Here is a 26,715-nt window from a genome sequence, read left to right on the forward strand (position 1 = left end):
AGCGTAGGTTCGAGTCCTACCGACTGCGTCTCTTTTTTTTTTATTTTTTTGTTTAAGAAGAAGGAGCACAAAACTTCGCAGTTTGCCTGTACTTCGCTACACCTCACCTCTCACAGCCGTTTATATCGCCTGTCCTCTTGATAAGGGCGAATTCCAAGCGTCAGCTTTCGCGTCAGCCGAGCAAAGTCGGGACAAGTCGGGACATACTACAGGATGGCCTGGAGTGGAGCAACGACGGAAAGAAAACGTTAATGTAACAGCACGTGGCTCACATACTCAGACGTAAAAATTTGCGCCCGTTGCGGTGGCCGGGAATCGAACCCGGATCAACTGCTGGGAAGGCAACTATGCTCACCATTACACCACCACCGCACAGCCGCTGCTCGTAACGCCGCGCTGTGTCGGCTTCCCGCCCGCCGGCAGCGGCCCACGGTGATAGTAGCTGTAGGCGCTTTACGAGGTAGGAGGGTGCATCCACACGCGTTCGGGCAGCGCCTCCACGCACGCTGCGTCTTTGGGCAAGACTCGTCGCCGCGGCCGCAAGGTTACTCACACGATAGTGATGAGCGGTCGCTTTAAGGCAGTGTAGTGGGGGACTCCGCGTGTGTAGCACTTTTTTCGGCTGTATCCGGCGTCGTTGGGTGGCAATCCCACTTTCCCTGCAGACAGCTACTCTGGAATATGCTCGGGAAGCACGGCCGACCGCCCCCCAACAAATGCAACTAAAAAAATGAGAACAACAACTAAAAAAGTGGTAGGTTGTTCGCCTACCACTCGGGCGGCCCGGGTTCGATTCCCGGCCGATGCATCGTTTTGCTGTTCTCGCTATAATGCTGCCGCGCCGATTGCTCGTTTGAGCTGCGTCAGCCTCAGGAATGTATAGCAGGATTCGCTGTGAGAAGAACCAAACACGCAGCACGCAAGAGACCGTACTTGGACGGACGCGTGCTATTTCTGAACTCTAGCGTCAGCCTGGCCCTACAGGCCGCTGTGTTCAGGTGCCGCAAGGGCGATGTACTGTAACCTCAGGCAGTGCTGCTTTCCGTTGAAAAAGCCGCGGCAGCAGTTTAATCTAGCAATTCGGGAAAGCACGTGTAGCAACACAACAGATTCTTGAGAAAGCGCAAACTGTCTATCTCTAATATGCGAGACTTACCAAGTTTCCTGGGACGTTGCTTGCAAACGTGCCTCGGTAGCGCAGTGGGTAGCGCGTAAGTCTCATAATCTTAAGGTCGTGAGTTCGATCCTCACCCGGGGCATTTAATTTGCTGTACATCATGGCTGAATTAACGGCGTTGCTGTTGCTAGGGAACGAACTGAATTGTCGTTTGTTATCCACAAGGAGCCCACGCCTCAGCGTTAAAATGTTTACATCCAGCTATGGCAAGGTACAGCTTTGACCTTTCTCCTCCCCTGTTGTGAGTAAAATATGATGCAAACTGCAATGAATTGTCAGTTTCGAGCTGTGCGCCATGCCAGTCTGCAAGCGCAAATATGCTCGCAAACAGAGAACACCACTAAGTCCGGATTCAGCACGAAAAGCGAGAGGGAGAGGGAGTAAATCTGACGTTTATCGAGCAAATCCGGTGTGGTCTAGTGGCTAGGATACCTGGCTTTCACCCAGGAGGCCCGGGTTCGATTCCCGGTACCGGAAGGAAGTTTTTGCGCACACGACCCTCCATGTTTTGGCCCTCCAACCCTCGTTTGTCGCCCTCCTTCCGGAGCTTCAACCGAGCGTAATCGGGGAAAACAGGCACGAGATGCAATTACTGTCAGCACCGGGGTAAAGGGAGAAGAGGCACTGGTCCGCTGTTGGGCTGCTACCAGCGTCAGTGGCAAGTCGGTGAAGTCGCCAGTTGCGCCAGAAGCCAGCAATTACCGTAGTACGCCTACACACGCGTTCCAGTTATTCACATTGCCTGCAGCTGCTCCATCCACAGCAAGCGTGAGCCCGGATAGCTCAGTCGGTAGAGCATTAGGCTTTTAACCTAAGGGTCCAGGGTTCGAGTCCCTGTCCGGGCGAAGATTTTAACGCTTCCGTAATGGCTCGTCTCGTAGCGCTGGTAGCCCTGCCGTAATCAGTGCACGGAGTTCGTTTCCTGTCAACATTCTGCGCAGAACGGTTTGATTTTTCACGATTCGAGGGGACTTTTGGCTGCGAGCAGTCGTGGCCGAGTGGTTAAGGCGTCTGACTAGAAATCAGATTCCCTCTGGGAGCGTAGGTTCGAGTCCTACCGACTGCGTCTCTTTTTTTTTATTTTTTGTTTAAGAAGAAGGAGCACAAAACTTCGCAGTTTGCCTGTACTTCGCTACACCTCACCTCTCACAGCCGTTTATATCGCCTGTCCTCTTGATAAGGGCGAATTCCAAGCGTCAGCTTTCGCGTCAGCCGAGCAAAGTCGGGACAAGTCGGGACATACTACAGGATGGCCTGGAGTGGAGCAACGACGGAAAGAAAACGTTAATGTAACAGCACGTGGCTCACATACTCAGACGTAAAAATTTGCGCCCGTTGCGGTGGCCGGGAATCGAACCCGGATCAACTGCTGGGAAGGCAACTATGCTCACCATTACACCACCACCGCACAGCCGCTGCTCGTAACGCCGCGCTGTGTCGGCTTCCCGCCCGCCGGCAGCGGCCCACGGTGATAGTAGCTGTAGGCGCTTTACGAGGTAGGAGGGTGCATCCACACGCGTTCGGGCAGCGCCTCCACGCACGCTGCGTCTTTGGGCAAGACTCGTCGCCGCGGCCGCAAGGTTACTCACACGATAGTGATGAGCGGTCGCTTTAAGGCAGTGTAGTGGGGACTCCGCGTGTGTAGCACTTTTTTCGGCTGTATCCGGCGTCGTTGGGTGGCAATCCCACTTTCCCTGCAGACAGCTACTCTGGAATATGCTCGGGAAGCACGGCCGACCGCCCCCAACAAATGCAACTAAAAAAATGAGAACAACAACTAAAAAAGTGGTAGGTTGTTCGCCTACCACTCGGGCGGCCCGGGTTCGATTCCCGGCCGATGCATCGTTTTGCTGTTCTCGCTATAATGCTGCCGCGCCGATTGCTCGTTTGAGCTGCGTCAGCCTCAGGAATGTATAGCAGGATTCGCTGTGAGAAGAACCAAACACGCAGCACGCAAGAGACCGTACTTGGACGGACGCGTGCTATTTCTGAACTCTAGCGTCAGCCTGGCCCTACAGGCCGCTGTGTTCAGGTGCCGCAAGGGCGATGTACTGTAACCTCAGGCAGTGCTGCTTTCCGTTGAAAAAGCCGCGGCAGCAGTTTAATCTAGCAATTCGGGAAAGCACGTGTAGCAACACAACAGATTCTTGAGAAAGCGCAAACTGTCTATCTCTAATATGCGAGACTTACCAAGTTTCCTGGGACGTTGCTTGCAAACGTGCCTCGGTAGCGCAGTGGGTAGCGCGTAAGTCTCATAATCTTAAGGTCGTGAGTTCGATCCTCACCCGGGGCATTTAATTTGCTGTACATCATGGCTGAATTAACGGCGTTGCTGTTGCTAGGGAACGAACTGAATTGTCGTTTGTTATCCACAAGGAGCCCACGCCTCAGCGTTAAAATGTTTACATCCAGCTATGGCAAGGTACAGCTTTGACCTTTCTCCTCCCCTGTTGTGAGTAAAATATGATGCAAACTGCAATGAATTGTCAGTTTCGAGCTGTGCGCCATGCCAGTCTGCAAGCGCAAATATGCTCGCAAACAGAGAACACCACTAAGTCCGGATTCAGCACGAAAAGCGAGAGGAGAGGGAGTAAATCTGACGTTTATCGAGCAAATCCGGTGTGGTCTAGTGGCTAGGATACCTGGCTTTCACCCAGGAGGCCGGGTTCGATTCCCGGTACCGGAAGGGAAGTTTTTGCGCACACGACCCTCCATGTTTTGGCCCTCCAACCCTCGTTTGTCGCCCTCCTTCCGGAGCTTCAACCGAGCGTAATCGGGGAAAACAGGCACGAGATGCAATTACTGTCAGCACCGGGGTAAAGGGAGAAGAGGCACTGGTCCGCTGTTGGGCTGCTACCAGCGTCAGTGGCAAGTCGGTGAAGTCGCCAGTTGCGCCAGAAGCCAGCAATTACCGTAGTACGCCTACACACGCGTTCCAGTTATTCACATTGCCTGCAGCTGCTCCATCCACAGCAAGCGTGAGCCCGGATAGCTCAGTCGGTAGAGCATTAGGCTTTTAACCTAAGGGTCCAGGGTTCGAGTCCCTGTCCGGGCGAAGATTTTAACGCTTCCGTAATGGCTCGTCTCGTAGCGCTGGTAGCCCTGCCGTAATCAGTGCACGGAGTTCGTTTCCTGTCAACATTCTGCGCAGAACGGTTTGATTTTTCACGATTCGAGGGGACTTTTGGCTGCGAGCAGTCGTGGCCGAGTGGTTAAGGCGTCTGACTAGAAATCAGATTCCCTCTGGGAGCGTAGGTTCGAGTCCTACCGACTGCGTCTCTTTTTTTTTTAATTTTTTTGTTTAAGAAGAAGGAGCACAAAACTTCGCAGTTTGCCTGTACTTCGCTACACCTCACCTCTCACAGCCGTTTATATCGCCTGTCCTCTTGATAAGGGCGAATTCCAAGCGTCAGCTTTCGCGTCAGCCGAGCAAAGTCGGGACAAGTCGGGACATACTACAGGATGGCCTGGAGTGGAGCAACGACGGAAGAAAACGTTAATGTAACAGCACGTGGCTCACATACTCAGACGTAAAAATTTGCGCCCGTTGCGGTGGCCGGGAATCGAACCCGGATCAACTGCTGGGAAGGCAACTATGCTCACCATTACACCACCACCGCACAGCCGCTGCTCGTAACGCCGCGCTGTGTCGGCTTCCCGCCCGCCGGCAGCGGCCCACGGTGATAGTAGCTGTAGGCGCTTTACGAGGTAGGAGGGTGCATCCACACGCGTTCGGGCAGCGCCTCCACGCACGCTGCGTCTTTGGGCAAGACTCGTCGCCGCGGCCGCAAGGTTACTCACACGATAGTGATGAGCGGTCGCTTTAAGGCAGTGTAGTGGGGGACTCCGCGTGTGTAGCACTTTTTTCGGCTGTATCCGGCGTCGTTGGGTGGCAATCCCACTTTCCCTGCAGACAGCTACTCTGGAATATGCTCGGGAAGCACGGCCGACCGCCCCCAACAAATGCAACTAAAAAAATGAGAACAACAACTAAAAAAGTGGTAGGTTGTTCGCCTACCACTCGGGCGGCCCGGGTTCGATTCCCGGCCGATGCATCGTTTTGCTGTTCTCGCTATAATGCTGCCGCGCCGATTGCTCGTTTGAGCTGCGTCAGCCTCAGGAATGTATAGCAGGATTCGCTGTGAGAAGAACCAAACACGCAGCACGCAAGAGACCGTACTTGGACGGACGCGTGCTATTTCTGAACTCTAGCGTCAGCCTGGCCCTACAGGCCGCTGTGTTCAGGTGCCGCAAGGGCGATGTACTGTAACCTCAGGCAGTGCTGCTTTCCGTTGAAAAAGCCGCGGCAGCAGTTTAATCTAGCAATTCGGGAAAGCACGTGTAGCAACACAACAGATTCTTGAGAAAGCGCAAACTGTCTATCTCTAATATGCGAGACTTACCAAGTTTCCTGGACGTTGCTTGCAAACGTGCCTCGGTAGCGCAGTGGGTAGCGCGTAAGTCTCATAATCTTAAGGTCGTGAGTTCGATCCTCACCCGGGGCATTTAATTTGCTGTACATCATGGCTGAATTAACGGCGTTGCTGTTGCTAGGGAACGAACTGAATTGTCGTTTGTTATCCACAAGGAGCCCACGCCTCAGCGTTAAATGTTTACATCCAGCTATGGCAAGGTACAGCTTTGACCTTTCTCCTCCCCTGTTGTGAGTAAAATATGATGCAAACTGCAATGAATTGTCAGTTTCGAGCTGTGCGCCATGCCAGTCTGCAAGCGCAAATATGCTCGCAAACAGAGAACACCACTAAGTCCGGATTCAGCACGAAAAGCGAGAGGAGAGGGAGTAAATCTGACGTTTATCGAGCAAATCCGGTGTGGTCTAGTGGCTAGGATACCTGGCTTTCACCCAGGAGGCCCGGGTTCGATTCCCGGTACCGGAAGGGAAGTTTTTGCGCACACGACCCTCCATGTTTTGGCCCTCCAACCCTCGTTTGTCGCCCTCCTTCCGGAGCTTCAACCGAGCGTAATCGGGGAAAACAGGCACGAGATGCAATTACTGTCAGCACCGGGGTAAAGGGAGAAGAGGCACTGGTCCGCTGTTGGGCTGCTACAGCGTCAGTGGCAAGTCGGTGAAGTCGCCAGTTGCGCCAGAAGCCAGCAATTACCGTAGTACGCCTACACACGCGTTCCAGTTATTCACATTGCCTGCAGCTGCTCCATCCACAGCAAGCGTGAGCCCGGATAGCTCAGTCGTAGAGCATTAGGCTTTTAACCTAAGGGTCCAGGGTTCGAGTCCCTGTCCGGGCGAAGATTTTAACGCTTCCGTAATGGCTCGTCTCGTAGCGCTGGTAGCCCTGCCGTAATCAGTGCACGGAGTTCGTTTCCTGTCAACATTCTGCGCAGAACGGTTTGATTTTTCACGATTCGAGGGGACTTTTGGCTGCGAGCAGTCGTGGCCGAGTGGTTAAGGCGTCTGACTAGAAATCAGATTCCCTCTGGGAGCGTAGGTTCGAGTCCTACCGACTGCGTCTCTTTTTTTTTTATTTTTTTGTTTAAGAAGAAGGAGCACAAAACTTCGCAGTTTGCCTGTACTTCGCTACACCTCACCTCTCACAGCCGTTTATATCGCCTGTCCTCTTGATAAGGGCGAATTCCAAGCGTCAGCTTTCGCGTCAGCCGAGCAAAGTCGGGACAAGTCGGGACATACTACAGGATGGCCTGGAGTGGAGCAACGACGGAAAGAAAACGTTAATGTAACAGCACGTGGCTCACATACTCAGACGTAAAAATTTGCGCCCGTTGCGGTGGCCGGGAATCGAACCCGGATCAACTGCTGGGAAGGCAACTATGCTCACCATTACACCACCACCGCACAGCCGCTGCTCGTAACGCCGCGCTGTGTCGGCTTCCCGCCCGCCGGCAGCGGCCCACGGTGATAGTAGCTGTAGGCGCTTTACGAGGTAGGAGGGTGCATCCACACGCGTTCGGGCAGCGCCTCCACGCACGCTGCGTCTTTGGGCAAGACTCGTCGCCGCGGCCGCAAGGTTACTCACACGATAGTGATGAGCGGTCGCTTTAAGGCAGTGTAGTGGGGGACTCCGCGTGTGTAGCACTTTTTTCGGCTGTATCCGGCGTCGTTGGGTGGCAATCCCACTTTCCCTGCAGACAGCTACTCTGGAATATGCTCGGGAAGCACGGCCGACCGCCCCCAACAAATGCAACTAAAAAAATGAGAACAACAACTAAAAAAGTGGTAGGTTGTTCGCCTACCACTCGGGCGGCCCGGGTTCGATTCCCGGCCGATGCATCGTTTTGCTGTTCTCGCTATAATGCTGCCGCGCCGATTGCTCGTTTGAGCTGCGTCAGCCTCAGGAATGTATAGCAGGATTCGCTGTGAGAAGAACCAAACACGCAGCACGCAAGAGACCGTACTTGGACGGACGCGTGCTATTTCTGAACTCTAGCGTCAGCCTGGCCCTACAGGCCGCTGTGTTCAGGTGCCGCAAGGGCGATGTACTGTAACCTCAGGCAGTGCTGCTTTCCGTTGAAAAAGCCGCGGCAGCAGTTTAATCTAGCAATTCGGGAAAGCACGTGTAGCAACACAACAGATTCTTGAGAAAGCGCAAACTGTCTATCTCTAATATGCGAGACTTACCAAGTTTCCTGGGACGTTGCTTGCAAACGTGCCTCGGTAGCGCAGTGGGTAGCGCGTAAGTCTCATAATCTTAAGGTCGTGAGTTCGATCCTCACCCGGGGCATTTAATTTGCTGTACATCATGGCTGAATTAACGGCGTTGCTGTTGCTAGGGAACGAACTGAATTGTCGTTTGTTATCCACAAGGAGCCCACGCCTCAGCGTTAAAATGTTTACATCCAGCTATGGCAAGGTACAGCTTTGACCTTTCTCCTCCCCTGTTGTGAGTAAAATATGATGCAAACTGCAATGAATTGTCAGTTTCGAGCTGTGCGCCATGCCAGTCTGCAAGCGCAAATATGCTCGCAAACAGAGAACACCACTAAGTCCGGATTCAGCACGAAAAGCGAGAGGAGAGGGAGTAAATCTGACGTTTATCGAGCAAATCCGGTGTGGTCTAGTGGCTAGGATACCTGGCTTTCACCCAGGAGGCCCGGGTTCGATTCCCGGTACCGGAAGGGAAGTTTTTGCGCACACGACCCTCCATGTTTTGGCCCTCCAACCCTCGTTTGTCGCCCTCCTTCCGGAGCTTCAACCGAGCGTAATCGGGGAAAACAGGCACGAGATGCAATTACTGTCAGCACCGGGGTAAAGGGAGAAGAGGCACTGGTCCGCTGTTGGGCTGCTACCAGCGTCAGTGGCAAGTCGGTGAAGTCGCCAGTTGCGCCAGAAGCCAGCAATTACCGTAGTACGCCTACACACGCGTTCCAGTTATTCACATTGCCTGCAGCTGCTCCATCCACAGCAAGCGTGAGCCCGGATAGCTCAGTCGGTAGAGCATTAGGCTTTTAACCTAAGGGTCCAGGGTTCGAGTCCCTGTCCGGGCGAAGATTTTAACGCTTCCGTAATGGCTCGTCTCGTAGCGCTGGTAGCCCTGCCGTAATCAGTGCACGGAGTTCGTTTCCTGTCAACATTCTGCGCAGAACGGTTTGATTTTTCACGATTCGAGGGGACTTTTGGCTGCGAGCAGTCGTGGCCGAGTGGTTAAGGCGTCTGACTAGAAATCAGATTCCCTCTGGGAGCGTAGGTTCGAGTCCTACCGACTGCGTCTCTTTTTTTTTTATTTTTTTGTTTAAGAAGAAGGAGCACAAAACTTCGCAGTTTGCCTGTACTTCGCTACACCTCACCTCTCACAGCCGTTTATATCGCCTGTCCTCTTGATAAGGGCGAATTCCAAGCGTCAGCTTTCGCGTCAGCCGAGCAAAGTCGGGACAAGTCGGGACATACTACAGGATGGCCTGGAGTGGAGCAACGACGGAAAGAAAACGTTAATGTAACAGCACGTGGCTCACATACTCAGACGTAAAAATTTGCGCCCGTTGCGGTGGCCGGGAATCGAACCCGGATCAACTGCTGGGAAGGCAACTATGCTCACCATTACACCACCACCGCACAGCCGCTGCTCGTAACGCCGCGCTGTGTCGGCTTCCCGCCCGCCGGCAGCGGCCCACGGTGATAGTAGCTGTAGGCGCTTTACGAGGTAGGAGGGTGCATCCACACGCGTTCGGGCAGCGCCTCCACGCACGCTGCGTCTTTGGGCAAGACTCGTCGCCGCGGCCGCAAGGTTACTCACACGATAGTGATGAGCGGTCGCTTTAAGGCAGTGTAGTGGGGGACTCCGCGTGTGTAGCACTTTTTTCGGCTGTATCCGGCGTCGTTGGGTGGCAATCCCACTTTCCCTGCAGACAGCTACTCTGGAATATGCTCGGGAAGCACGGCCGACCGCCCCCAACAAATGCAACTAAAAAAATGAGAACAACAACTAAAAAAGTGGTAGGTTGTTCGCCTACCACTCGGGCGGCCCGGGTTCGATTCCCGGCCGATGCATCGTTTTGCTGTTCTCGCTATAATGCTGCCGCGCCGATTGCTCGTTTGAGCTGCGTCAGCCTCAGGAATGTATAGCAGGATTCGCTGTGAGAAGAACCAAACACGCAGCACGCAAGAGACCGTACTTGGACGGACGCGTGCTATTTCTGAACTCTAGCGTCAGCCTGGCCCTACAGGCCGCTGTGTTCAGGTGCCGCAAGGGCGATGTACTGTAACCTCAGGCAGTGCTGCTTTCCGTTGAAAAAGCCGCGGCAGCAGTTTAATCTAGCAATTCGGGAAAGCACGTGTAGCAACACAACAGATTCTTGAGAAAGCGCAAACTGTCTATCTCTAATATGCGAGACTTACCAAGTTTCCTGGGACGTTGCTTGCAAACGTGCCTCGGTAGCGCAGTGGGTAGCGCGTAAGTCTCATAATCTTAAGGTCGTGAGTTCGATCCTCACCCGGGGCATTTAATTTGCTGTACATCATGGCTGAATTAACGGCGTTGCTGTTGCTAGGGAACGAACTGAATTGTCGTTTGTTATCCACAAGGAGCCCACGCCTCAGCGTTAAAATGTTTACATCCAGCTATGGCAAGGTACAGCTTTGACCTTTCTCCTCCCCTGTTGTGAGTAAAATATGATGCAAACTGCAATGAATTGTCAGTTTCGAGCTGTGCGCCATGCCAGTCTGCAAGCGCAAATATGCTCGCAAACAGAGAACACCACTAAGTCCGGATTCAGCACGAAAAGCGAGAGGAGAGGGAGTAAATCTGACGTTTATCGAGCAAATCCGGTGTGGTCTAGTGGCTAGGATACCTGGCTTTCACCCAGGAGGCCCGGGTTCGATTCCCGGTACCGGAAGGGAAGTTTTTGCGCACACGACCCTCCATGTTTTGGCCCTCCAACCCTCGTTTGTCGCCCTCCTTCCGGAGCTTCAACCGAGCGTAATCGGGGAAAACAGGCACGAGATGCAATTACTGTCAGCACCGGGGTAAAGGGAGAAGAGGCACTGGTCCGCTGTTGGGCTGCTACCAGCGTCAGTGGCAAGTCGGTGAAGTCGCCAGTTGCGCCAGAAGCCAGCAATTACCGTAGTACGCCTACACACGCGTTCCAGTTATTCACATTGCCTGCAGCTGCTCCATCCACAGCAAGCGTGAGCCCGGATAGCTCAGTCGGTAGAGCATTAGGCTTTTAACCTAAGGGTCCAGGGTTCGAGTCCCTGTCCGGGCGAAGATTTTAACGCTTCCGTAATGGCTCGTCTCGTAGCGCTGGTAGCCCTGCCGTAATCAGTGCACGGAGTTCGTTTCCTGTCAACATTCTGCGCAGAACGGTTTGATTTTTCACGATTCGAGGGGACTTTTGGCTGCGAGCAGTCGTGGCCGAGTGGTTAAGGCGTCTGACTAGAAATCAGATTCCCTCTGGGAGCGTAGGTTCGAGTCCTACCGACTGCGTCTCTTTTTTTTTTATTTTTTTGTTTAAGAAGAAGGAGCACAAAACTTCGCAGTTTGCCTGTACTTCGCTACACCTCACCTCTCACAGCCGTTTATATCGCCTGTCCTCTTGATAAGGGCGAATTCCAAGCGTCAGCTTTCGCGTCAGCCGAGCAAAGTCGGGACAAGTCGGGACATACTACAGGATGGCCTGGAGTGGAGCAACGACGGAAAGAAAACGTTAATGTAACAGCACGTGGCTCACATACTCAGACGTAAAAATTTGCGCCCGTTGCGGTGGCCGGGAATCGAACCCGGATCAACTGCTGGGAAGGCAACTATGCTCACCATTACACCACCACCGCACAGCCGCTGCTCGTAACGCCGCGCTGTGTCGGCTTCCCGCCCGCCGGCAGCGGCCCACGGTGATAGTAGCTGTAGGCGCTTTACGAGGTAGGAGGGTGCATCCACACGCGTTCGGGCAGCGCCTCCACGCACGCTGCGTCTTTGGGCAAGACTCGTCGCCGCGGCCGCAAGGTTACTCACACGATAGTGATGAGCGGTCGCTTTAAGGCAGTGTAGTGGGGGACTCCGCGTGTGTAGCACTTTTTTCGGCTGTATCCGGCGTCGTTGGGTGGCAATCCCACTTTCCCTGCAGACAGCTACTCTGGAATATGCTCGGGAAGCACGGCCGACCGCCCCCAACAAATGCAACTAAAAAAATGAGAACAACAACTAAAAAAGTGGTAGGTTGTTCGCCTACCACTCGGGCGGCCCGGGTTCGATTCCCGGCCGATGCATCGTTTTGCTGTTCTCGCTATAATGCTGCCGCGCCGATTGCTCGTTTGAGCTGCGTCAGCCTCAGGAATGTATAGCAGGATTCGCTGTGAGAAGAACCAAACACGCAGCACGCAAGAGACCGTACTTGGACGGACGCGTGCTATTTCTGAACTCTAGCGTCAGCCTGGCCCTACAGGCCGCTGTGTTCAGGTGCCGCAAGGGCGATGTACTGTAACCTCAGGCAGTGCTGCTTTCCGTTGAAAAAGCCGCGGCAGCAGTTTAATCTAGCAATTCGGGAAAGCACGTGTAGCAACACAACAGATTCTTGAGAAAGCGCAAACTGTCTATCTCTAATATGCGAGACTTACCAAGTTTCCTGGGACGTTGCTTGCAAACGTGCCTCGGTAGCGCAGTGGGTAGCGCGTAAGTCTCATAATCTTAAGGTCGTGAGTTCGATCCTCACCCGGGGCATTTAATTTGCTGTACATCATGGCTGAATTAACGGCGTTGCTGTTGCTAGGGAACGAACTGAATTGTCGTTTGTTATCCACAAGGAGCCCACGCCTCAGCGTTAAAATGTTTACATCCAGCTATGGCAAGGTACAGCTTTGACCTTTCTCCTCCCCTGTTGTGAGTAAAATATGATGCAAACTGCAATGAATTGTCAGTTTCGAGCTGTGCGCCATGCCAGTCTGCAAGCGCAAATATGCTCGCAAACAGAGAACACCACTAAGTCCGGATTCAGCACGAAAAGCGAGAGGAGAGGGAGTAAATCTGACGTTTATCGAGCAAATCCGGTGTGGTCTAGTGGCTAGGATACCTGGCTTTCACCCAGGAGGCCCGGGTTCGATTCCCGGTACCGGAAGGGAAGTTTTTGCGCACACGACCCTCCATGTTTTGGCCCTCCAACCCTCGTTTGTCGCCCTCCTTCCGGAGCTTCAACCGAGCGTAATCGGGGAAAACAGGCACGAGATGCAATTACTGTCAGCACCGGGGTAAAGGGAGAAGAGGCACTGGTCCGCTGTTGGGCTGCTACCAGCGTCAGTGGCAAGTCGGTGAAGTCGCCAGTTGCGCCAGAAGCCAGCAATTACCGTAGTACGCCTACACACGCGTTCCAGTTATTCACATTGCCTGCAGCTGCTCCATCCACAGCAAGCGTGAGCCCGGATAGCTCAGTCGGTAGAGCATTAGGCTTTTAACCTAAGGGTCCAGGGTTCGAGTCCCTGTCCGGGCGAAGATTTTAACGCTTCCGTAATGGCTCGTCTCGTAGCGCTGGTAGCCCTGCCGTAATCAGTGCACGGAGTTCGTTTCCTGTCAACATTCTGCGCAGAACGGTTTGATTTTTCACGATTCGAGGGGACTTTTGGCTGCGAGCAGTCGTGGCCGAGTGGTTAAGGCGTCTGACTAGAAATCAGATTCCCTCTGGGAGCGTAGGTTCGAGTCCTACCGACTGCGTCTCTTTTTTTTTTATTTTTTTGTTTAAGAAGAAGGAGCACAAAACTTCGCAGTTTGCCTGTACTTCGCTACACCTCACCTCTCACAGCCGTTTATATCGCCTGTCCTCTTGATAAGGGCGAATTCCAAGCGTCAGCTTTCGCGTCAGCCGAGCAAAGTCGGGACAAGTCGGGACATACTACAGGATGGCCTGGAGTGGAGCAACGACGGAAAGAAAACGTTAATGTAACAGCACGTGGCTCACATACTCAGACGTAAAAATTTGCGCCCGTTGCGGTGGCCGGGAATCGAACCCGGATCAACTGCTGGGAAGGCAACTATGCTCACCATTACACCACCACCGCACAGCCGCTGCTCGTAACGCCGCGCTGTGTCGGCTTCCCGCCCGCCGGCAGCGGCCCACGGTGATAGTAGCTGTAGGCGCTTTACGAGGTAGGAGGGTGCATCCACACGCGTTCGGGCAGCGCCTCCACGCACGCTGCGTCTTTGGGCAAGACTCGTCGCCGCGGCCGCAAGGTTACTCACACGATAGTGATGAGCGGTCGCTTTAAGGCAGTGTAGTGGGGGACTCCGCGTGTGTAGCACTTTTTTCGGCTGTATCCGGCGTCGTTGGGTGGCAATCCCACTTTCCCTGCAGACAGCTACTCTGGAATATGCTCGGGAAGCACGGCCGACCGCCCCCAACAAATGCAACTAAAAAAATGAGAACAACAACTAAAAAAGTGGTAGGTTGTTCGCCTACCACTCGGGCGGCCCGGGTTCGATTCCCGGCCGATGCATCGTTTTGCTGTTCTCGCTATAATGCTGCCGCGCCGATTGCTCGTTTGAGCTGCGTCAGCCTCAGGAATGTATAGCAGGATTCGCTGTGAGAAGAACCAAACACGCAGCACGCAAGAGACCGTACTTGGACGGACGCGTGCTATTTCTGAACTCTAGCGTCAGCCTGGCCCTACAGGCCGCTGTGTTCAGGTGCCGCAAGGGCGATGTACTGTAACCTCAGGCAGTGCTGCTTTCCGTTGAAAAAGCCGCGGCAGCAGTTTAATCTAGCAATTCGGGAAAGCACGTGTAGCAACACAACAGATTCTTGAGAAAGCGCAAACTGTCTATCTCTAATATGCGAGACTTACCAAGTTTCCTGGGACGTTGCTTGCAAACGTGCCTCGGTAGCGCAGTGGGTAGCGCGTAAGTCTCATAATCTTAAGGTCGTGAGTTCGATCCTCACCCGGGGCATTTAATTTGCTGTACATCATGGCTGAATTAACGGCGTTGCTGTTGCTAGGGAACGAACTGAATTGTCGTTTGTTATCCACAAGGAGCCCACGCCTCAGCGTTAAAATGTTTACATCCAGCTATGGCAAGGTACAGCTTTGACCTTTCTCCTCCCCTGTTGTGAGTAAAATATGATGCAAACTGCAATGAATTGTCAGTTTCGAGCTGTGCGCCATGCCAGTCTGCAAGCGCAAATATGCTCGCAAACAGAGAACACCACTAAGTCCGGATTCAGCACGAAAAGCGAGAGGAGAGGGAGTAAATCTGACGTTTATCGAGCAAATCCGGTGTGGTCTAGTGGCTAGGATACCTGGCTTTCACCCAGGAGGCCCGGGTTCGATTCCCGGTACCGGAAGGGAAGTTTTTGCGCACACGACCCTCCATGTTTTGGCCCTCCAACCCTCGTTTGTCGCCCTCCTTCCGGAGCTTCAACCGAGCGTAATCGGGGAAAACAGGCACGAGATGCAATTACTGTCAGCACCGGGGTAAAGGGAGAAGAGGCACTGGTCCGCTGTTGGGCTGCTACCAGCGTCAGTGGCAAGTCGGTGAAGTCGCCAGTTGCGCCAGAAGCCAGCAATTACCGTAGTACGCCTACACACGCGTTCCAGTTATTCACATTGCCTGCAGCTGCTCCATCCACAGCAAGCGTGAGCCCGGATAGCTCAGTCGGTAGAGCATTAGGCTTTTAACCTAAGGGTCCAGGGTTCGAGTCCCTGTCCGGGCGAAGATTTTAACGCTTCCGTAATGGCTCGTCTCGTAGCGCTGGTAGCCCTGCCGTAATCAGTGCACGGAGTTCGTTTCCTGTCAACATTCTGCGCAGAACGGTTTGATTTTTCACGATTCGAGGGGACTTTTGGCTGCGAGCAGTCGTGGCCGAGTGGTTAAGGCGTCTGACTAGAAATCAGATTCCCTCTGGGAGCGTAGGTTCGAGTCCTACCGACTGCGTCTCTTTTTTTTTATTTTTTTGTTTAAGAAGAAGGAGCACAAAACTTCGCAGTTTGCCTGTACTTCGCTACACCTCACCTCTCACAGCCGTTTATATCGCCTGTCCTCTTGATAAGGGCGAATTCCAAGCGTCAGCTTTCGCGTCAGCCGAGCAAAGTCGGGACAAGTCGGGACATACTACAGGATGGCCTGGAGTGGAGCAACGACGGAAAGAAAACGTTAATGTAACAGCACGTGGCTCACATACTCAGACGTAAAAATTTGCGCCCGTTGCGGTGGCCGGGAATCGAACCCGGATCAACTGCTGGGAAGGCAACTATGCTCACCATTACACCACCACCGCACAGCCGCTGCTCGTAACGCCGCGCTGTGTCGGCTTCCCGCCCGCCGGCAGCGGCCCACGGTGATAGTAGCTGTAGGCGCTTTACGAGGTAGGAGGGTGCATCCACACGCGTTCGGGCAGCGCCTCCACGCACGCTGCGTCTTTGGGCAAGACTCGTCGCCGCGGCCGCAAGGTTACTCACACGATAGTGATGAGCGGTCGCTTTAAGGCAGTGTAGTGGGGGACTCCGCGTGTGTAGCACTTTTTTCGGCTGTATCCGGCGTCGTTGGGTGGCAATCCCACTTTCCCTGCAGACAGCTACTCTGGAATATGCTCGGGAAGCACGGCCGACCGCCCCCAACAAATGCAACTAAAAAAATGAGAACAACAACTAAAAAAGTGGTAGGTTGTTCGCCTACCACTCGGGCGGCCCGGGTTCGATTCCCGGCCGATGCATCGTTTTGCTGTTCTCGCTATAATGCTGCCGCGCCGATTGCTCGTTTGAGCTGCGTCAGCCTCAGGAATGTATAGCAGGATTCGCTGTGAGAAGAACCAAACACGCAGCACGCAAGAGACCGTACTTGGACGGACGCGTGCTATTTCTGAACTCTAGCGTCAGCCTGGCCCTACAGGCCGCTGTGTTCAGGTGCCGCAAGGGCGATGTACTGTAACCTCAGGCAGTGCTGCTTTCCGTTGAAAAAGCCGCGGCAGCAGTTTAATCTAGCAATTCGGGAAAGCACGTGTAGCAACACAACAGATTCTTGAGAAAGCGCAAACTGTCTATCTCTAATATGCGAGACTTACCAAGTTTCCTGGGACGTTGCTTGCAAACGTGCCTCGGTAGCGCAGTGGGTAGCGCGTAAGTCTCATAATCTTAAGGTCGTGAGTTCGATCCTCACCCGGGGCATTTAATTTGCTGTACATCATGGCTGAATTAACGGCGTTGCTGTTGCTAGGGAACGAACTGAATTGTCGTTTGTTATCCACAAGGAGCCCACGCCTCAGCGTTAAAATGTTTACATCCAGCTATGGCAAGGTACAGCTTTGACCTTTCTCCTCCCCTGTTGTGAGTAAAATATGATGCAAACTGCAATGAATTGTCAGTTTCGAGCTGTGCGCCATGCCAGTCTGCAAGCGCAAATATGCTCGCAAACAGAGAACACCACTAAGTCCGGATTCAGCACGAAAAGCGAGAGGAGAGGGAGTAAATCTGACGTTTATCGAGCAAATCCGGTGTGGTCTAGTGGCTAGGATACCTGGCTTTCACCCAGGAGGCCCGGGTTCGATTCCCGGTACCGGAAGGGAAGTTTTTGCGCACACGACCCTCCATGTTTTGGCCCTCCAACCCTCGTTTGTCGCCCTCCTTCCGGAGCTTCAACCGAGCGTAATCGGGGAAAACAGGCACGAGATGCAATTACTGTCAGCACCGGGGTAAAGGGAGAAGAGGCACTGGTCCGCTGTTGGGCTGCTACCAGCGTCAGTGGCAAGTCGGTGAAGTCGCCAGTTGCGCCAGAAGCCAGCAATTACCGTAGTACGCCTACACACGCGTTCCAGTTATTCACATTGCCTGCAGCTGCTCCATCCACAGCAAGCGTGAGCCCGGATAGCTCAGTCGGTAGAGCATTAGGCTTTTAACCTAAGGGTCCAGGGTTCGAGTCCCTGTCCGGGCGAAGATTTTAACGCTTCCGTAATGGCTCGTCTCGTAGCGCTGGTAGCCCTGCCGTAATCAGTGCACGGAGTTCGTTTCCTGTCAACATTCTGCGCAGAACGGTTTGATTTTTCACGATTCGAGGGGACTTTTGGCTGCGAGCAGTCGTGGCCGAGTGGTTGCGGCGAGCGGACGTGCCCGTCGCGAGCCCTGCTAGCAGCTGTGTTTACATCGTTGGCCGTCGTGGTTTGCAGCGGCCTGGTGTCTATACTCAGCGTGTTTCTTCTCTTTTTGTAAGTTTTTCAAGGATATATTGTGGAAAATGGTGTCGTACAACCGGTCTAATACTATTCAGTTGTTGTTTGATCGCGAATTTCCGCGTCCCACGGCTTTTGAAATACATCATTGGATCCGATCGGAATTGCAAATAGACCCAGCTTTGCTTGACGGTGTTCATTTAGATTTTATTGTTAATTCCGTGTTCTTGAAACTCCTTGATAGTGAACTATGTGAGCGTTTGGTGGCCGTCAATGGCGGGGTTCGGAAGTTTAAACATGCTGATGGGACTATTAGTGACGTGCAGGTTCTACATGCCGGTTATGGTGTACGAAATGTGAAGGTTTTCCATCTGCCTTTTGAAGTGCCCTTGGATGAAATTCGCCGTGCATTAAGTTTATATGGGACTATCTTTGCTGTCACTAAAGATTATTGGTCGTCCGCGTATGTTTATCAATGTGATAACGGCGTCCGTACTGTGCGGATGGACTTAAAGAAACACATTCCGTCCTTCGTTATCATAGGCGGCCATAGGGCTTTCATCTCCTACACCGGCCAACCTCCAACGTGTTCTCTCTGTCATTCTACTGAACATATGCGGAATTCTTGTCCCCGTCGGCGCCCTGTGCAGTTGCCCCTAGAAAACTCAGGTAGTTACGCAGGTGCCCTTCTTAGAGGTTCTCCGCCACCGGCTGACTCGTTAGTTCGTGAACCTGTTGTAGCGGGTGTGTCTATTCCTCCTAGTGTACCTGTTGTTCCACATACACCTGTTGTTGACAATGTCCCTGACGTTAGCACTGAATGTCGTCCGACCAACCGTTCTGCTCCGTTGCAGGAGACGACTTCTGTGACTTCACTTGATAATGATCGTGTTCAGAGCATTCCGGAATCAGGTGCTATTACTGTCGCCGTTTGCGACACCGCGCCTGCCTCACCGGTTCTACAGTGTCCAACGTCCTCCCCACGTGATGCTGCTACTTCAGTGCCTGTTGTGTCGGACATCCCTGCTGGGGATTGTGCGCTTACTGCCACTCCTGACAAGGTCGCGGACTCCAACCCATCCCCCAGTACAATTACTGCTCCAGCGACTACCTTGCACCTTTCTCCGCCTCACGCGGAGAACTTGGTTATGGATGTAGAACAGCACTCTGTTGCCTCCGTACGGAACGTAAAGACCAAGTTGCAGGATACTGACTTTGCCACGCAACGAGAAAAACGTGTGCGAGAACAAAGTCGGAAACTTAAGGGTATGCTAGGAAAGGGTACCGGCGGCCGGGAAATTTCGCCCCCTTCGAAAAAGATTAGTACTGACACGGAATCTCGTACACTGCGCAATTCGCAGACTCGCGCGTCCAGGAAAACCGCGTCGGGTGACCCTACCGGCGGCAGTCTGTCGGACGGAGACACGACCAATCCTACGCCGCTCTCCTGGGCGGACGATGAAGACATGTAACTGCCACGGTACCCTGCTTTCCGTCTCCGGTGCGCCCGCACCTTGCCGGTGACTCCCTTTCAAAAAATTTATCTGTGTGCCCTACACCCATGCGTCCTGTAGCCACATGGTTCAAATAGCCACGTTAAATATCAACTGTATTGCGGCTCCTCAGAAATTGCAAGTCTTGGCAAATTTTATCCAACATTGTCGGTTTGATTTTATTTTTCTGCAGGAAGTGAGCGTTGTGTGCCTTGATGTTTTAACGGGGTATTCCGCCATTTATAATGTCGACCCGGAAGCTCGGTGTGGTACCGCTATTTTATATAAGTCTGCAGTAGAGCCCACGCGCGTCCAACGACTACCGACCGGCAGGGGGATCTCGTGCGTTATCGGAGGCCTGCAACTGGTTAACATTTACGCTCCGTCTGGCACTAGTTTCAAGAGGGCGAGAGCGAGATTTTTCATTGAAGATGTACCCACCTTGATTGGTAGCCCGACGCTGCCCGTCGTGTTGGGGGGCGATTTTAATTGCGTGGTCGCGGACAGTGATCAGTTTCCTACGGCTCATAAGTGCGTCGACCTTGATCGTCTGATTGCAAGCTTCCAGTTAGCGGATGTGTGGCGTGTTCTCTATCCTCAACAGCAAGTTTTTACGTATTTCTATCGAAATGGGGCTAGTAGACTTGATAGGTTCTATGTGTCGACCTGCATAGCAGATCACCTAATCAGTGCTGACGTTGCCCCTGTTTGTTTTTCCGATCACTGCGCCTTCTTCTGTGACCTTCGCGCGCCGCAACTCCACCAGTTACGTCGATCTCGGGTGTGGAAGTTTAACGTGACCCATGTCCGTGCCCCCTCGTTGCGTCGGCAGATTCACGATACGCTCTCTTCCTGCGGCGAAAAGCTGGCTAACTATGCCTCGGTTGTCAATTGGTGGGTTCACCTGGCCAAACCGTCCATCCGTGCTGTTTTAAAGTGTTTTAGCGCCGAAGCTGCGCTGTGGAAACATAGAACCACTGAATTTTATTATCAGATTTTAAAAGATGCCGTCTCTCTACCAGATATTGTTGATGAGCAATTTATGCTTCAGTTAAAGGCTGTGAAAGCTCAAATTTTTAAATTGCAAGCCCAAGATTTTCAGGGCTCCTTACTCAGAAGCCGCTGTGTAGGGACGTTTGATGAGTCACCGACTATTCACCATATCGAAAGAGAGCGGAGACGGGGTGCTACTAAATTTATTCGGTGTCTTAGACTGGAGACTGGGGAGCGACTCACCACTGAGAGGGACATTCGTGCGCACATTTTTGCCCATTTTAGTGCCGCGTTCCAGCGTAGCGACCACGATAGGGCGGCCGCACATGTCCTCATAGGTGACATGCGGAACCTGCTTACACGTGAGGACAATGACACCCTCCTTTCCGCCATCACGACGGAGGACATGAGTGATGCACTCCGTTCGTCTGCTCGACACAAGTCCCCAGGCCCTGACGGAATTCCTTTAGAATTCTACCTCGAGTTCTGGGATCTCTTAGAACCTATCCTCACAAAGGTCGCAAATGAATTGTTGAGTGGCCTTCCGTGTCCGGCAGAGTTCCTAGAGGGTATAGTCATTCTTCTCCCTAAGACCGCTGGGGCTGACAAAGTTGAAAACTTCCGCCCTATCACGCTGTTGAACAGTGACTACAAGCTTTTCAGCAAATGCGTCGCAACCAGGCTGCACACTGTGATGCGAAAAATCATTAGCCCTTTCCAGATGTGCGCTGTGACAGGGAGGGGTATCCTTGCCGCCGTGAGCACGTATAGGGACGTCGTGGCTCACACTGCTGCCACACGGACTCCAGGGGCGATTCTCTCGATTGACTTTAGGAAGGCTTTTGATAGGATTAACCACGATTACCTCTTTGCCTTGTTAGGTCACATCGGCTTTCATATGAACTTTGTCTCCGCTCTTGAAAATGTCCTAACGAGAGCGTCTTCTCGCATTCTGATAAATGGCACCCTTTCGGCTCCCTTTAGGATCGCACGGTCTGTGCGGCAAGGATGTCCCCTCTCTATGTCCCTCTTTGTTATCGCTCTTGACCCCCTCCTCCGCCGAATTGGGCGCACTGTCAGTGGGATCGATGTAGAGGGTGTACGGGCGTCGTGCATTGCGTACGCCGACGATGTCGGCGTCTTTATACGACAAGAAAAGGACATCCCTTTAGTTAAACCTGTGTTCCGTCTTTTTGCCCAGGCTACCGGTGCGGAACTGAACCCGCATAAAACAGTGCTACTCCCAATAGGTGCCTGTCGCAACTATGCTGCCGATTCGTGGTACACCATAGCTGCCTCCCACATGATGCTCGGCATTCAATTCTTTGCTTGCCCCATAAAGATGGCCGCTCATAACTGGCGCCGTATTTCCACAACTGTCAAAGGTCTCATGGTTCGTCACGCCACCCGGAAATTACATCTTCTACAGCGTGTTGAGTTGATCAATGTTCACATTTTGGCTAAAGCGTGGTATGTGGCCCAAGTGCTCAACGTCCCACCTCCGTTGGCACGCACGATCAGCCAAGCTGCACACTGGCTGCTGTGGCGTGGCCATATTTTCAAGGTGAAACTTGCCACATGTACCCAGCCTCCGTCTCGCGGAGGACTAGGTCTCGTAGATGTCAGAAAGAAATGTTCTGCCCTGCTAGTCAACAGAATTGCCACCATTGTCGAGAACAGTCCCCACAGTACGACGGCTGCCCTCTTCCGCGCCCATGAGCCCCTTTCTGACAGTGCACCGATCAATGTCTCGCGGATACCTTACAAGCTTGCTGCATTCAGAGATTTTTTCTTGTCCCGCAGTTATCATGTTTCACTAGCTCGCGACCGCAGGACGCGGTCTGCCACCTCTTTGTATCGTGAGATGATTGGTTTGTCACCACCGAATAACTTAGTCCGTCAATGTCCCCACAACAACTGGGTTCTTGTTTGGCAAAACGTCAGCAACAAGTTGTTACCGGCGGAAGTGCGAAGCACGTGGTATACGGTCATCACTCGCACTGTGACAACCAACGACCGACTGGCGACTATTCACCTAATTCCGTCCTCTAAGTGCGAGTACTGTGACGAAAGGGGTACCCTTGAGCATCGGTTTCTTTGCAGAACCACACGAGATGTGTGGGCTATTTCCTGCGACATGCTCGCACTCATTAACAGGACTGACAAGCGGTCTTTTTCGCCGCTAACGGCTGTCATCCCCGACATTAAACCCTTTCCGCAATCTAAGCGAAATGCTACAATGTGGATTTTAGGGCATACCACCTACGCTATATTTGCCAAGAATATAATTGATCCAGTCGACTACTTGTTTTATCTGTGGGAGCGCCATGAAACGCTCCGGAGGACAGCCTCATATCAGAGATGCTTTCAGCGCTTTCTGAAAATCCCCATTGAACAGCAATTTCGGAAAGTCTTCAATCTGGCACCGACTGTTTTCCACTCTTAATGACGACGTCGATCATGGTCCTGCAATGTGAACAGAAGTAATAGCGTGTTGACGTTACGAAAGAACTCAGAAACAGAAAACTGAAGAACAAACTAGACACACATTGAAATGATAAATAATGGAATACGGCATTATTTTCTTTCTTCCTTTCCTTTGACTGTTTTCATAACTTTCCTTTTTCCTTTCTTTGCAATTGGAACGCACTTTCGTTTTATTTCGAGTGTGCTTTTTACTCCCTTTCGAAGGCTTAGTCTTCCTTTCTTTCAATATGTATTTCGCTTTCTTCTTTCCTACGGGGATCGCTTGCTTTAAAATTCTATGTTGCCAATTTGCTCGCTTCTTTACGTGAAGACAGCATATTCAAAATCTTCCACTCCTTTCACACTCCTTTCCAAGAGAGGTGTTTTGTTTTTAGTTGCCAAATTATGTGACATTTCATTTTTTTCCCGTTATGGAGAAATAGAATTTGCTCATTTTTCTCTCAGGTTCGTTACTTAATTTCATGTCCCGGCAGAGTTGCGGGCTTCTAAGTTCTTCGTGTTTTCTTTTTCTTTTCCCACTGCACTCCTTGTCGTTCTCTTCCAGCAGGAAACGCTGTCTTTCTATAGTTTTGGGGCGATGTTTTCGTTTCCTTTATGGCTCCAATTATTTCTTTCCTCTTTCTCCAGCCAATGAGCTACCATGTTAAGATCCCCACTCTTTATCACGCCAGTCGGCAAATAATAAATCAAAAACAAAAAACAAATATTTAAAACAATTTAAAAGGAAAATTTAAAATAAATCAAATTCAGTAGCCAAAAAAAAAAAAAATATAAAATAAAATAAAATAAAATAAAAACAACACAAAACCAGTTACCTACACTAACTCAGGAGGCGACTGAGTGACGGGTCTGGGGGAGACATTGTGGCCAGGCCTCGGGACATTCGACCCCTGCCCTCTTTGCCTCTGCCTGCCTGTTGCTCTGATGAAATATCATCAAAAAAAAATAAATAAATAAAATAAAATCCTACCGGCTGCGTGCAATTTTGAAAAAAAAAAATCCTACCGGCTGCGTGCGATTTTGAAAAAAAAAAAAAAAAAAGTCCTGCCGACTGCGAAAATTTTCTCGCTCTCAAAAGGCGGACGTTCAGCTGCATCCTAGCAGTTGCGTCACTACTAAACACGTGGGTCACCAGCAATGTGCAGTGTTATTTGATCCAGGGCGCAGCGTTACAGTCGCGCCCAGAAGCCGCAGCTCATCTCCTCGTCTCACAGCCGCCCACCGGGTGTTAGTACAAGCGTCGCCTCACTGGGCAGTGCAGATGTGTCCATTTCAGCTTGCAGACGATGACGTGTAGCAATTTATGAGCTAACGCAAGTCGAATGTCTTACCGTGTGTATCTGCTAGATACTGCCTCTCATACGGTGGAGAGGCTCACTCCTTCTTGTGTCTCGTTCTCTGCACACGAGTTGCCCCTGGCACCGATATAGCACGGGTTTTCTAGCGTCAGCGCGGCGTCACGTGAAGTCAGCGAAGTGAATATTACACGAGTCGAGTCGACATGTTTGCTTGTTACGATGATGGAAGCAGAAGAAATGTGTGTGGGACTTCACTGCATCGGCTGCTCGCCTTTCAGCGTCCCTGTGTCTTATCAGACGAAGGTGACTGTGAAATTGGCAACGAGGCAGAGGTGAACAAACACATGCAAACAGCAACGTTCAACGTCAGCCGAAATAGCTCAGTTGGGAGAGCGTTAGACTGAAGATCTAAAGGTCCCTGGTTCGATCCCGGGTTTCGGCAGGTACTCGTTTTGATGCGACGCCAATGGAATTGCTCCGCGTTGGTGATAATGCAACTACCGCTGACAACAAAAATGACTCTCTCCTGTAGGTGTTCTGGTTGTCTAGTGCATGCCATAAGTGGAACTCACTAGACAACTGACTCCCTTAGAAGCAAAAGAATCAAAAAAGTCTTACCGACTGCGTTCCTTTTTCTGTGTCAGGTGGTGAAGAACGTCTTCAACGGAACCGTGAAATGAGCGAAAACGTGGGAAACATTGCATTCGAAATGCTTGCAAATTTTCCAATTGCCCAGTGAGTGTCGACAAAACATGTAAATTCTCTGCTCCAACGTATGAGACGTAACGACTCCTGCAATTTGTTGTTGCATCGTGTGTCAGCAGTCTTCGATAGTGTGTTACGAGCTTAGCGAATACGTCTCGCTTTCATTCAATGCCTTTCGTTCTTCCCATGGTGTGGCGCGGGAGGGGAACGATTTGGGGTCATAAACGTTACCTTTAAAATGGCCCCTCGAACGCTTAGAGACTGCTGGTGGCTGGCCACCAGCAAGAGAAGATGAGCCACGCTTCATTGCGTGTCATCCACCGTGATGCCATCTACTCTGACCAAGGGCCCTCCCCACGGGCGCCACCCAGCCACAGCAAAGGCCACCTGGCAGGATGGCCATTGCCGGGAGTCCCGATGCCCCAGGGAGACGGGCATCTACTCCTTGGCATACGTGGGGAGTTAACGGCGCAGGCATCAGTAGAGCGATCCCTGTGTTGTCAGGGGGCTACAACCAAAAGGGTACATGGCGGCCCCACCACAACGGACTGGCTACCGTGCTTTCTTCTCAACCCACGACATCTGATGACGACACCCGTCGACGGACAGTTATTAACCTCACGAGTAAAGAACTGGACTACGCCACGCTGTCAGTGTTGGAGAAAGGCCTGAATTTTGCCCCTGCACCGAGGAATGTGCCTATCACCGAAATCATCTGCGCAGTCAAACAAGCAGTGTCCAGCTTTTCGGAGGACCAAGCTGAAGAGATTAGGCAAGAGGTCTCACATACATTGCGGCGGGCGCCGCCTCCACGGAGTAACATCTCCTCTCTCGAAATGGCAGCCGTCCGGTCCATTAGAGAAGACGAAGATCTGATAGTTCTACCAGCAGACAAAGGCAACGCAACGGTTCTTCTGTCACGTGATGACTATCTGGGAAAGATGGATCTGTTACTTGAAGACTCAGCATACAGAACATTGCAGGACGACCCAACTGAACGTATAAAACGGAAGACGCTTTCACTGCTGAAGAAGAGTTCTTTACCTGACGACGTTCTTAAAAAACTTCGTCCTGGTGCTGCCGTGCCACCGAGATTATACGGCCTACCCAAGATTCATAAGAAAGGGGTCCCGCTTCGTCCGATCGTGAGTAATTTGGGTGCTCCTACCTACAATCTAGCCAAGTATTTAGCATCTGTTCTTGGCCCTCACGTCGGTAAATGCGAACATCACATTTCCAATTCTATGGTGTTTATTCAGAGATTGAAGTCGTTGTCTCTCAGTCCCTCGGATTTACTTGTGAGCTTTGATGTCGTGTCGCTTTTTACCCGGGTTCCTCTGGAAGAATCCTTGCTATTAATTGGTGAGAAACTGGATGAGGAAACAACCAGGCTTTGTCGCCACGTGCTGACGTCGACGTACTTTTTATTTAATGACAACTATTTTGAACAGACTGACGGAGTGGCTATGGGGAGCCCATTGTCCCCAATAGTCGCCAATATTTTTATGGAAGATTTTGAGGACATGGCGCTGAAGACGGCGTCCTTAAAACCAACTTGTTTTAGGAGGTACGTTGACGATACGTTTATGGTGTGGCCTCATGGGAGAGAAGCTCTTGACCGCCTCCTAGATCATTTTAATTCCTTGCATCCTAGCATCAAGTTTACCATGGAGGTGGAAAGTGATGGGAAGCTTCCGTTTCTGGATGTTCTGGTGTACAGAAAGGATGATGGGACACTGGGACACAGTATTTATCGAAAGCCTACGCACACGGACCGTTACCTGCATGCTTCTAGCTGTCATCCATCGTTCCAGCGTACGGGGGTCCTGCGGACGTTGGCGAGAAGAGCTTATGCCATTTCAGATGGAGAAAGCTTGACACAAGAATTGGACCATCTTCAGGTTGTGTTCAAGCAGAATGGCTATACAGATAAACAGATCCGTCGTGCTTTCCAGTATGGACCTTCGCCTGAACCACCAGAAGATACCTGCAA

The 26,715-nt window shown here is 52.0% G+C and overlaps 40 non-coding genes across 40 annotated transcripts; 32 read left to right on the plus strand and 8 right to left on the minus strand.

Annotated features, from left to right (window-relative positions):
- Window positions 1-300: 300 nt before the first annotated feature.
- Window positions 301-372, minus strand: Trnag-ucc (transfer RNA glycine (anticodon UCC)). The gene has a single exon. It is a non-coding gene; the product is annotated as a tRNA-Gly (tRNA).
- Window positions 373-1,186: 814 nt separating this feature from the next.
- Window positions 1,187-1,259, plus strand: Trnam-cau (transfer RNA methionine (anticodon CAU)). The gene has a single exon. It is a non-coding gene; the product is annotated as a tRNA-Met (tRNA).
- A 323-nt stretch (window positions 1,260-1,582) lies between these two features.
- On the plus strand, window positions 1,583-1,654 carry Trnae-uuc (transfer RNA glutamic acid (anticodon UUC)). The gene has a single exon. It is a non-coding gene; the product is annotated as a tRNA-Glu (tRNA).
- Window positions 1,655-1,949: 295 nt separating this feature from the next.
- Trnak-uuu (transfer RNA lysine (anticodon UUU)) lies at window positions 1,950-2,022 on the plus strand. Its single transcript has one exon. It is a non-coding gene; the product is annotated as a tRNA-Lys (tRNA).
- A 139-nt stretch (window positions 2,023-2,161) lies between these two features.
- Trnas-aga (transfer RNA serine (anticodon AGA)) lies at window positions 2,162-2,243 on the plus strand. The gene has a single exon. It is a non-coding gene; the product is annotated as a tRNA-Ser (tRNA).
- Window positions 2,244-2,513: 270 nt separating this feature from the next.
- Trnag-ucc (transfer RNA glycine (anticodon UCC)) lies at window positions 2,514-2,585 on the minus strand. The gene has a single exon. It is a non-coding gene; the product is annotated as a tRNA-Gly (tRNA).
- An 812-nt stretch (window positions 2,586-3,397) lies between these two features.
- Trnam-cau (transfer RNA methionine (anticodon CAU)) lies at window positions 3,398-3,470 on the plus strand. The gene has a single exon. It is a non-coding gene; the product is annotated as a tRNA-Met (tRNA).
- A 322-nt stretch (window positions 3,471-3,792) lies between these two features.
- Trnae-uuc (transfer RNA glutamic acid (anticodon UUC)) lies at window positions 3,793-3,863 on the plus strand. Its single transcript has one exon. It is a non-coding gene; the product is annotated as a tRNA-Glu (tRNA).
- Window positions 3,864-4,159: 296 nt separating this feature from the next.
- Trnak-uuu (transfer RNA lysine (anticodon UUU)) lies at window positions 4,160-4,232 on the plus strand. The gene has a single exon. It is a non-coding gene; the product is annotated as a tRNA-Lys (tRNA).
- Window positions 4,233-4,371: 139 nt separating this feature from the next.
- On the plus strand, window positions 4,372-4,453 carry Trnas-aga (transfer RNA serine (anticodon AGA)). Its single transcript has one exon. It is a non-coding gene; the product is annotated as a tRNA-Ser (tRNA).
- Window positions 4,454-4,725: 272 nt separating this feature from the next.
- On the minus strand, window positions 4,726-4,797 carry Trnag-ucc (transfer RNA glycine (anticodon UCC)). The gene has a single exon. It is a non-coding gene; the product is annotated as a tRNA-Gly (tRNA).
- An 812-nt stretch (window positions 4,798-5,609) lies between these two features.
- Window positions 5,610-5,682, plus strand: Trnam-cau (transfer RNA methionine (anticodon CAU)). Its single transcript has one exon. It is a non-coding gene; the product is annotated as a tRNA-Met (tRNA).
- A 321-nt stretch (window positions 5,683-6,003) lies between these two features.
- On the plus strand, window positions 6,004-6,075 carry Trnae-uuc (transfer RNA glutamic acid (anticodon UUC)). The gene has a single exon. It is a non-coding gene; the product is annotated as a tRNA-Glu (tRNA).
- Window positions 6,076-6,370: 295 nt separating this feature from the next.
- Window positions 6,371-6,442, plus strand: Trnak-uuu (transfer RNA lysine (anticodon UUU)). The gene has a single exon. It is a non-coding gene; the product is annotated as a tRNA-Lys (tRNA).
- A 139-nt stretch (window positions 6,443-6,581) lies between these two features.
- Trnas-aga (transfer RNA serine (anticodon AGA)) lies at window positions 6,582-6,663 on the plus strand. Its single transcript has one exon. It is a non-coding gene; the product is annotated as a tRNA-Ser (tRNA).
- Window positions 6,664-6,935: 272 nt separating this feature from the next.
- Trnag-ucc (transfer RNA glycine (anticodon UCC)) lies at window positions 6,936-7,007 on the minus strand. Its single transcript has one exon. It is a non-coding gene; the product is annotated as a tRNA-Gly (tRNA).
- Window positions 7,008-7,820: 813 nt separating this feature from the next.
- Window positions 7,821-7,893, plus strand: Trnam-cau (transfer RNA methionine (anticodon CAU)). Its single transcript has one exon. It is a non-coding gene; the product is annotated as a tRNA-Met (tRNA).
- A 322-nt stretch (window positions 7,894-8,215) lies between these two features.
- Window positions 8,216-8,287, plus strand: Trnae-uuc (transfer RNA glutamic acid (anticodon UUC)). The gene has a single exon. It is a non-coding gene; the product is annotated as a tRNA-Glu (tRNA).
- Window positions 8,288-8,583: 296 nt separating this feature from the next.
- Trnak-uuu (transfer RNA lysine (anticodon UUU)) lies at window positions 8,584-8,656 on the plus strand. Its single transcript has one exon. It is a non-coding gene; the product is annotated as a tRNA-Lys (tRNA).
- Window positions 8,657-8,795: 139 nt separating this feature from the next.
- On the plus strand, window positions 8,796-8,877 carry Trnas-aga (transfer RNA serine (anticodon AGA)). Its single transcript has one exon. It is a non-coding gene; the product is annotated as a tRNA-Ser (tRNA).
- Window positions 8,878-9,149: 272 nt separating this feature from the next.
- Trnag-ucc (transfer RNA glycine (anticodon UCC)) lies at window positions 9,150-9,221 on the minus strand. Its single transcript has one exon. It is a non-coding gene; the product is annotated as a tRNA-Gly (tRNA).
- Window positions 9,222-10,034: 813 nt separating this feature from the next.
- Trnam-cau (transfer RNA methionine (anticodon CAU)) lies at window positions 10,035-10,107 on the plus strand. Its single transcript has one exon. It is a non-coding gene; the product is annotated as a tRNA-Met (tRNA).
- A 322-nt stretch (window positions 10,108-10,429) lies between these two features.
- Trnae-uuc (transfer RNA glutamic acid (anticodon UUC)) lies at window positions 10,430-10,501 on the plus strand. Its single transcript has one exon. It is a non-coding gene; the product is annotated as a tRNA-Glu (tRNA).
- A 296-nt stretch (window positions 10,502-10,797) lies between these two features.
- On the plus strand, window positions 10,798-10,870 carry Trnak-uuu (transfer RNA lysine (anticodon UUU)). Its single transcript has one exon. It is a non-coding gene; the product is annotated as a tRNA-Lys (tRNA).
- Window positions 10,871-11,009: 139 nt separating this feature from the next.
- On the plus strand, window positions 11,010-11,091 carry Trnas-aga (transfer RNA serine (anticodon AGA)). The gene has a single exon. It is a non-coding gene; the product is annotated as a tRNA-Ser (tRNA).
- Window positions 11,092-11,363: 272 nt separating this feature from the next.
- Trnag-ucc (transfer RNA glycine (anticodon UCC)) lies at window positions 11,364-11,435 on the minus strand. The gene has a single exon. It is a non-coding gene; the product is annotated as a tRNA-Gly (tRNA).
- Window positions 11,436-12,248: 813 nt separating this feature from the next.
- Window positions 12,249-12,321, plus strand: Trnam-cau (transfer RNA methionine (anticodon CAU)). The gene has a single exon. It is a non-coding gene; the product is annotated as a tRNA-Met (tRNA).
- Window positions 12,322-12,643: 322 nt separating this feature from the next.
- Trnae-uuc (transfer RNA glutamic acid (anticodon UUC)) lies at window positions 12,644-12,715 on the plus strand. Its single transcript has one exon. It is a non-coding gene; the product is annotated as a tRNA-Glu (tRNA).
- Window positions 12,716-13,011: 296 nt separating this feature from the next.
- Trnak-uuu (transfer RNA lysine (anticodon UUU)) lies at window positions 13,012-13,084 on the plus strand. Its single transcript has one exon. It is a non-coding gene; the product is annotated as a tRNA-Lys (tRNA).
- Window positions 13,085-13,223: 139 nt separating this feature from the next.
- On the plus strand, window positions 13,224-13,305 carry Trnas-aga (transfer RNA serine (anticodon AGA)). Its single transcript has one exon. It is a non-coding gene; the product is annotated as a tRNA-Ser (tRNA).
- A 272-nt stretch (window positions 13,306-13,577) lies between these two features.
- On the minus strand, window positions 13,578-13,649 carry Trnag-ucc (transfer RNA glycine (anticodon UCC)). The gene has a single exon. It is a non-coding gene; the product is annotated as a tRNA-Gly (tRNA).
- An 813-nt stretch (window positions 13,650-14,462) lies between these two features.
- On the plus strand, window positions 14,463-14,535 carry Trnam-cau (transfer RNA methionine (anticodon CAU)). The gene has a single exon. It is a non-coding gene; the product is annotated as a tRNA-Met (tRNA).
- A 322-nt stretch (window positions 14,536-14,857) lies between these two features.
- On the plus strand, window positions 14,858-14,929 carry Trnae-uuc (transfer RNA glutamic acid (anticodon UUC)). Its single transcript has one exon. It is a non-coding gene; the product is annotated as a tRNA-Glu (tRNA).
- A 296-nt stretch (window positions 14,930-15,225) lies between these two features.
- On the plus strand, window positions 15,226-15,298 carry Trnak-uuu (transfer RNA lysine (anticodon UUU)). Its single transcript has one exon. It is a non-coding gene; the product is annotated as a tRNA-Lys (tRNA).
- A 139-nt stretch (window positions 15,299-15,437) lies between these two features.
- Trnas-aga (transfer RNA serine (anticodon AGA)) lies at window positions 15,438-15,519 on the plus strand. The gene has a single exon. It is a non-coding gene; the product is annotated as a tRNA-Ser (tRNA).
- A 271-nt stretch (window positions 15,520-15,790) lies between these two features.
- Window positions 15,791-15,862, minus strand: Trnag-ucc (transfer RNA glycine (anticodon UCC)). Its single transcript has one exon. It is a non-coding gene; the product is annotated as a tRNA-Gly (tRNA).
- Window positions 15,863-16,675: 813 nt separating this feature from the next.
- On the plus strand, window positions 16,676-16,748 carry Trnam-cau (transfer RNA methionine (anticodon CAU)). Its single transcript has one exon. It is a non-coding gene; the product is annotated as a tRNA-Met (tRNA).
- Window positions 16,749-17,070: 322 nt separating this feature from the next.
- Trnae-uuc (transfer RNA glutamic acid (anticodon UUC)) lies at window positions 17,071-17,142 on the plus strand. Its single transcript has one exon. It is a non-coding gene; the product is annotated as a tRNA-Glu (tRNA).
- A 296-nt stretch (window positions 17,143-17,438) lies between these two features.
- Trnak-uuu (transfer RNA lysine (anticodon UUU)) lies at window positions 17,439-17,511 on the plus strand. The gene has a single exon. It is a non-coding gene; the product is annotated as a tRNA-Lys (tRNA).
- Window positions 17,512-24,386: 6,875 nt separating this feature from the next.
- Trnaf-gaa (transfer RNA phenylalanine (anticodon GAA)) lies at window positions 24,387-24,459 on the plus strand. Its single transcript has one exon. It is a non-coding gene; the product is annotated as a tRNA-Phe (tRNA).
- The last annotated feature ends 2,256 nt before the right edge of the window (window positions 24,460-26,715 follow it).

Source organism: Schistocerca serialis, chromosome 4 (genome assembly GCF_023864345.2).
Source record: "Schistocerca serialis cubense isolate TAMUIC-IGC-003099 chromosome 4, iqSchSeri2.2, whole genome shotgun sequence".
Taxonomy (NCBI): Eukaryota; Metazoa; Arthropoda; class Insecta; order Orthoptera; family Acrididae; genus Schistocerca; species Schistocerca serialis.